The sequence below is a fragment of the Topomyia yanbarensis genome, chromosome 1 (assembly GCF_030247195.1).
Source record: "Topomyia yanbarensis strain Yona2022 chromosome 1, ASM3024719v1, whole genome shotgun sequence".
Classification (NCBI taxonomy): Eukaryota; Metazoa; Arthropoda; class Insecta; order Diptera; family Culicidae; genus Topomyia; species Topomyia yanbarensis.
The window spans coordinates 72,402,930-72,410,957 of record NC_080670.1 but is presented as its reverse complement, the minus strand read 5'-3'; the positions used below and the strand labels follow the sequence as shown (position 1 = coordinate 72,410,957).

General features: G+C 36.6%; 1 protein-coding gene across 6 annotated transcripts in view; it reads left to right on the top strand.

The window, feature by feature from the left end:
- Positions 1-5,008: 5,008 nt before the first annotated feature.
- LOC131677909 (uncharacterized) overlaps positions 5,009-8,028 on the top strand; it is a 401,698-nt gene continuing 398,678 nt past the window's right edge. For 3 of the 6 annotated variants that reach the window (XM_058958002.1, XM_058958003.1, XM_058958000.1), the window contains exon 1: positions 5,009-6,058. The gene's annotated coding sequence lies outside the window, so the exon portion shown is untranslated. The remainder of the gene's footprint in view (positions 6,059-8,028) is intronic. The other 3 variants (XM_058958006.1, XM_058958005.1, XM_058958001.1) reach the window with 2 other exon arrangements.

Below are 8,028 nucleotides of genomic sequence, written 5' to 3'. Positions count from 1 at the left end.
AATTCTAACCCAAACAGCCTCAAGACTGGTTAAACTACCTACATCAATCTCACATGAGGCAAATGCGGTGGAAACAGCAATCAAAACTCCTCCTCCACGACCGCGAATACTGTTGCCACTATTTCGGTCCGCACGGTACATGGTGTAAGCATCGCCGAAAAGCTGCACCGATGTTATCCTTGCATCAAGCCATGTTTCGGTGAAGACGCAAACATCGTAGTCACCGTCCACAGTAGCTAAATACACGTCATCAATTTTCGTCTTAAGCCGTCTCGCGTTCTGATAGTAGATCCGCAAACCATCAGCGTTATGTGAGAGGTGCCGTGCTGCATACCAATTTTCAGGACTGCGAGTATCGAACTCGATCAGCATAACCGCGAGTGACGCGGGGAGAGCAGGATGTACTGTTGTTTAGAAGGGGAGCAAGCAGCGGTGCGGAGGGAATGACCGGGTTATGACTGTTGTGTCCAGCGGCTGACTGCAATGGGAGGCGTACTTGAGGGTGCGCAGTATCACGTGTAGCTTCGGAAGGACATATATTCTTCAAATGTTTACCTGAGCGGACAGATGCGATGCGTCGAAATTTTCATTTTGACATTGAAGATTCGCTGCAGCGGTAGAGTCCATTAAGTTGTGTTCATCATCAGACTGTAAGTGAAATTTACATTGAGGGTGTGCAGTATCTGGAAGTGCTTCGGAAGGACATATACCCTTCTTGGCTTTACCTGACACAGAAGAAGTCGCCGATTCGTCAGGTAGACCGAGATCGCTCGCCGGGGTACAAGAAGTTGGACAGACGAGTTTGTCCAGAATAACTTGGCGCTACTGTCCACCACCAGATGGATTCTTCTCCGCAGCAATCCTGATGATAGGTCGTTGAATTTTTGAATTGGTCACAAATTCACGGAAGTAGATGTTCTCCGGCCAAGAGTCTTTGGACAGAGCCTTATCCCTGTATGATTTGCTAACGCCAACTTTATAGGTTATGAAGCTCAGAGACGAGAGATCCTTGTCCTTAGGAACTAGACGCACTATTCTCGGTTTCAGATCCACCCCCAGACAGTCTTTTACAAGCTTAGAAATTTCATCATCCGTCGTGCTGGGATCGAATGCTGACAAGTAAACCCATAACAACTCCTCCGGTGGTGAAATTGTTTTTATCGTTTCAAAGCAGCTTTGGAACCACGAATATTAGGGATTTTTGTTTTGAGCGGACAATCTTCACGTTAGCGCTTGGGCGTGTTTGAAACTGGATTGTATGCAGCAATCTCTTTCCAAGGCGTGCTTACGGTTGGGGATAGCGGTTTCGAGTCAACTTTAACCGAGAGAGCTTTGACGACATCTTTCAAATCAGCTATGTCATTCTTTATAGATTTCAAGGAACTGTCGTCGGGTACTATGACGCAACAACGCGAAGCCATTCTACGGAAATTATTCGAAAATAAGTCAGCACAGCCGTTGCACATCCAAAATAGGTTCCGTGGGTGGGTTCCCAGGACGTCACGAACATCATAATCCATCTTGACGCAAATCATGTGGAACGAATTTCCGCTGTAGCCACGACATGTGATTCGATCAGAATCATTAACCACTTTCGAGCAGTTGGTACAAGCCATGCTTTTGGTGTAGAAATAACGCCTAGCGGGTATGCAATATGCGCAAAATAACTAACGGGTATGATAACGTGCGTCAATCCAAGCGAACTTGCACGCAATGTGTGATCTCAGCTATCTACCAGAAGATGTCGCTTTTGGCGGAAAAATTGAGCGTGACGTAGTGCGCAGTGATAACGTCAACAAAATCACAAACAAAACTTGCACTTTCACGAATCAGCACAACTAGATAATATCGTCCTTGAAGCCACTAAATTTCAATGCACTCGTACAACCGATAAACAAGATAAACACATAAAACAAAAATAAAACAGATCGCGATTGTAAAAATACTAAAAACTTGAAAAAAACTTTCAGCTCTATAGACAACCGGTATTCAACAAACAGTGATGCCAGAAAAATTATATATATATATATATATATATATATATATATATATATATATATATATATATATATATATATATATATATATATATATATATATATATATATATATATATATATATATATATATATATATATATATATATATATATATATATATATATATATATATATATATATATATATATATATATATATATATATATATATATATATATATAATATATATATATATTATATGATTTGAAATAAGTATTTCTTCCACCAAGAAGGTCGACATGATTGTTGGTTTCGGAATCTGAAGGAGAGGGAGGGTTTCTGATGCAATATCTATCAATAACTTCAAAAATCTAAAATTTTGTTGCATGTATGTTTACCAGCACACAAATGGAATAGCAAGAAATTATTTGGTAGAGATAACAATATAATACTGATAAATTGCAATGAATTTGTCGAAAATTAAACTGAAAATTAAATTGAAAATTGCACTGGCGATCGCTTCATCTGAAGTTAAATCAACATTGCTGGATGATGGACGGCCAGCTCTTCCCTAAAATAGCCACTAAATCTTGCGCTTGCGAAAAACGTTGCTTACAATATCAATCAAAATTCGGGTGTAAGCAAAATGCTGAAAGAATGAAATACTGTTATATAGGACGAATTCACGATGACCCATAATATGAACCAATCGAATATTGGGTGGCGTGGTCGGTGATCTTCGTCGAATTTTACCTGTTAGTCGACACCTACTGATGAAATCAGTTCTTGCTTAAGGGGGTAGGATTATTGTTGAAAAAAATATCGTACTAAAAAAATGGCGATACTGAGAGCGTTGGTCTATTCGGTCCATAATGCAACATTTAAGCAATATTTTCACCGCAAAATATTGAAAATTGAGTGTTTTACAGTGAATCTTCAGGAGACACCTCGAATAAATGCGATGTACAGCATATTTCAAAATCTACTGAACCAAATTGTTTGAAATTTTGCACAGATCTCCTTCATATCATAACATCATTAAAGATCATAACTTTGTTCACAAAAATAAGTTTTATGATTTTTTTTTAACGAAAATTGCATTTTTAGCTGCATAATGCTACGAAACATTCAAATATCAAGAAAAAAATAAAAGCTTCGATCAATACCTGGGGATATGTAGAAGAACTGTGCAAACCTTGAAAACGATTGGTCCAATATATTTTGATTTATGATGTACACCACAAAGCAAGTTTTCGACGAGATACCTCCAGAGATTCTCTGTCACTGGCTCAATTTTCAGTATTCTGCTGATATTTGAAGAAATATTGTTCAATTGTGCAGTGATGATATGGAAAGTGAATGAATATACTATACTGCGCAACATCGACCCACCACAACTGTGCTTTGGTTGAAAAATTTCATTTAAGCGACCATTGTAACTAGAAAATATAAAGGAGCAGATGTACTGCTACCTCGAATTCGAATGATACCAAGGGACTTCAAACGATTGTGTGTAGGAAAACAGAGCAAAATATTTGTTATTTTTAGTATATTTAAAATATTCCGTTTAGTCTTGATGGGTGTAGCGAAGCGCACCGGGTAACATCTAGTACTAGCTATACTAGTGATGTAAAAACTACTAGTGTCGGCATAAATACAGCTAGCTGCATCGACTATTATGTTGAATACTCTCTTTAAATCCCATTTATAATTGATATTACGAGAATAACAAAAAATCAAAGTATACGTAGACTTTTGCAAAGAAACTCCTCCCCCTTGTAAACAAACGTAGATTTTAGTTTAACCCCCCTTCGTCTATCAAGAGTCTATGCGGTTTATGCACGACCCCTTATTGGTTTTATTAAGAGGTTATATACAAAGTTGTGGTGAAAAAGTGAGCTAAGTTCGTGATTTTTTTAAAGCGCTTTATGCAATTTTTATTAGAAAAAGCGAAAGACAGTTCGTTGGTAGCACTATCAAAGATAGAAAAAACAAGTCGAATTAAAAAAATATTCAAGGTTGTCGGAGTTATGGACCATCCCCCGAAGCGTGAAGGCAGAGGTTTGCGGTGAACGCTCTCCAAGCCGAACCGCTCGACTGAAATCCAAAAACAAAGATTATTGAAGAGAAATGTATTGTGGTGTACTTGAACGGATCGGTTTCCCAAAAAAAAAAATTCTTGCATAAGAAACGAGTTGACTAAAAAATTGAGTTTTGTGGTGTTCAAAATTTTAAACAAAAATTCATTGCAAATAATCAAAAAAATTTTGATGAAAAAGGAACCGTTCAAGTACACGAGAAAATAAATACAAACGATAAAAAATAAGTTTTTGAAAATCGGATGACTAGTTTTTGAGATATCACGTTCACCGCAACGGTACTTTTCAAAAAACTCCATTCCGAGATAATTGCGTTTAAAGTTTGGTGTTAACTTCATTCGTGGAAGAACCATCGCGCTGCAAACGACTGTAATTTAAAATCCAGCGCTCTGATCTGGATGAAATTTTGCACAGATATTTTGAATAGTATGTACTATCAGAATATTCAATAAAGAAATTCGATTTTTTGGGTTTTAATTTTGTATAAAACCCCTTAATACGCCTTCCTTCAAATAATGTTCATGAAATTCATTTTATTCATGTATTTGATTCAATTTATCTACCGGTAGGACTGCATGGTACTATGTATAATTAAACCTTATTCATTAATAAAAATAAAATAATAAGTTGGAACCATAAACTAAAGTAATCTTCACGCAACTGCTAATTACAGCCTGATTTAGAATATTTACACATGGAGACAAAATAAAAGCATACGGGAAACACCAACATGCATGCTGTTCAATTGTTCACACTCGGTGAAACTGTTGAGGCGTATATGAAATACATTGAAAATTGGTTTAGGTACGGTATACCGGAATAAGCTGGCTGTGGGAGAGTTTATTTTGTTAGTGAGCGAGAGAGTGGTTACAAATAGAAGATGGTCGATTGAGCAGTGAGTGTACTGACATCAGGGACTGGGTGTGTTGATTTCGCTCGTTCCGTCATTGACTGTGCCGCCGCCGTCGTCGTCGTTTCTTTGAAGATTGCTGGTGAGATCATACCCCTTTTCTGCAAAATGTGAACACATATAGAGTATACTAGACAGGGTCAAAGTCAGTGATTCAGAACTTATTAAAGTGAAACTGATTTGCATATCTACATCATCTTCAAATAATGGGTCTGATTCCGGCTCAATACTGTCCATAGTTTTCCGGAACTGAAATACTACCATTTAAGGAAATATTTGTCGTGCAGCCCGGTGACCTACCTCGATGGCCTAAATATACAAGTGAGATCTTCACTAAAAGGCGTTGCTGATGGTTAGTGTCCTAGATTGTGGAAGTTTCAGTTAAAACCAGGTTTAGTGCAATTTTAACCAATATGAACGTCAAAAGTTTTACTAGCTAGTCGTATATTAATCTGGTTGAATTTTTTTTTATCCGAACTAGTGCTGATCATTTAATATTTGTACTTAATTCTACCACACCTGAAGCTTAATAATTTGATTTATACCCAATGAATATCCATCAGCATAGTAAAAGAACTGCATATACAAGCATTGATGCAGAAAAATTGTACAATGAAAAAAGAGAAGTTGCTTGAAAAAAGGAAAAACGTAGAATTTTATTTTTGGAAGTCATTAGTGTATAGTGTGTGCTGTGCTGTGTTTGTCACATACGTGTATCCAACTCTCGTTCGCGGTGGCGTGTATTAAAAATACCGCACAGCTCAATGGTACGCTGTATACAGCAAATGTCATACGTCTGAGAGTTCGAAGCGCGAGAAAGTCTCGTTACACTTCTCGAAAGCAGAAGAATCATAGTTATACAGCTCGAGTAATCGTGAAATAAACCAGACATCGGATCATTAGACGATTTTGTAGGATCGACTGATTTTATGTAACAAGATAGTGTTGGAAATTCATAGTGATCGTTAATAGTGATAATTCCTGCAGGAATAAAATTTCTTCAACTGCAACATCATAATTCAACAAATGCATTTTTATTTACATGTTCTTGGATCTTTAAACACTATATGGTAAGTACTCAAGTTATATAGTCATAAAAATCCAACATATCGGTTCAGAGGAGCATTAGAAGAATTAAATATTAGTTTCAAAAGTGCATTCTTTGAAGTTTTCTTTCTGCCGAGCGAGTAACTGATCAAAGTTACATGAAATAAGTGATATTTTATACAATTTATCCTTAGACAAAAATTTACATGTTCAGGGTTAACCATATGGTTATTATGGTAAAATATTATTCGACATTTTATGAAATTCACTAAAGCATTAAATGTTTCTTCAATATTTTACAATGGTGTAACTATACTGTTTCTTTTATTTTGAGTTAAATTTTTATCAATAGCCCGAGAGATAGGTTTAGTTCGGTAAGTTAGGAAAATATCTTTATGTATCTGCGCGTATGAAGATATTTATGTATGTCAGTAAAATGGTCACATGGCATTTGTACAAACTCAAACAAAAATAAAACGTCCAATATCTCCAAAGGATACTATATAGTTGTGCGGGGAAAGTGCGTCGAAGACGAACACCCCGAGTAAGAACCTTCAGCTGGTTGTAATCCACTAGAAAGTTGATAACAGTCGATCATTTTTCTCCTGACACAACCAGCCTAGATGCCGTGTCGAGGACTGAACGGCTGGCGGGACTAAAATAGGGTGATGAGCCCATTATCGCTATGTTTCTATTATCACGCTACCCATTTGAAGCCGTTGGTTAGAGCAGTGTCTGCCATCTTTGTTTAACGCATTGAGTCAAATGGTAGCGCAACAATAGGGGCGCTCGATTCGTGTTTTCGTTGCGCTCAAACACGAGAATTTCACTGTTTCCAGCGAATGTATGTTATTATCTTGGTATTTAACAACGAAGCAAAGATATTGATGCCAATTTGTACGCATTCCATTGTTTGTAGGCCGAGCAATTAATGAATCAGTGAGGCGCCCTCCTTAGTATGGTGAAAATAGGCACTTCACCCTATGTTAATGCGTGGAGTATCAAGGAGCTTAACCTTGCGGTATCAGGCGTAAGTCTGACACAGTGGACCTTGTTTTTTTTTTCAAATCGTGGGATTCAAATGATGGTGATGTCCCTAATACCCATTTCGGAGTTCGCTATGGGTGACTATAAGCTAACGTGTTTGTTATATTCTAGTTGGTATCCAATAAGTGCTGTTGATGAAATTGTAGTGCTATGATCGACCATGGTTAGAGTAACATATATTAATCTACAGCATAAATGTACAGCAACTATGAATATATCCCGCCTCGTACAGCTTCTAGAGGTTTGGTTCAAGAACCGTATTTCATAAAGTTGGTCTCCTCATCAGTTGGCTACAAAAAATCAATTTATTTTTTTTTGCTTCTATCGTTTCAATTATTATCTGAAAATATTTTTTCAAAGTTTTCTGGATATAGTTGATTAATATCTCATGCCTGTACGTTTTCCTTAATTCGATTTTTTTTCCTTCTTAAAACCTTAAAGCCCATTTTATGAAAACCATGTTGTTCACAATTCCGTGCACGATTATAAAAAAATATAAAAGCCTGAGTTCATATAAGGAGAGTGACGACACTGTCAAAATTGGAACAATGATTATTTGTCAGTGTCATTCCAAACGAGTCAAATCCATGTATTTTGAGAGGTCGTTTGTTCGTTTAGAATATTACTGACAGATAATCATGATAGCTGTCTTCACTCTCCTTACATACACTCTGATAAACGCTATGTATACAAAAAAAAACACTTTTCAAGAGAAAATTTTCTAATTAAATAATTTTGCACAAACTGAACTAAAACATATACAAAAAATCTCATTTTACAATGTTATTAACGGACTTACTGCTGTAAAAACCGGATATCGAGCAATTCAAAAAAATAACTTATGTTACTATGTTTTAATTGCCGCAAGGTTCTACTGTATCGATTTTGTTGGCTATTTTCGGCAAATTTGAGACTAAGAGAAACGAAAGCAATGAAATTGAAAGAC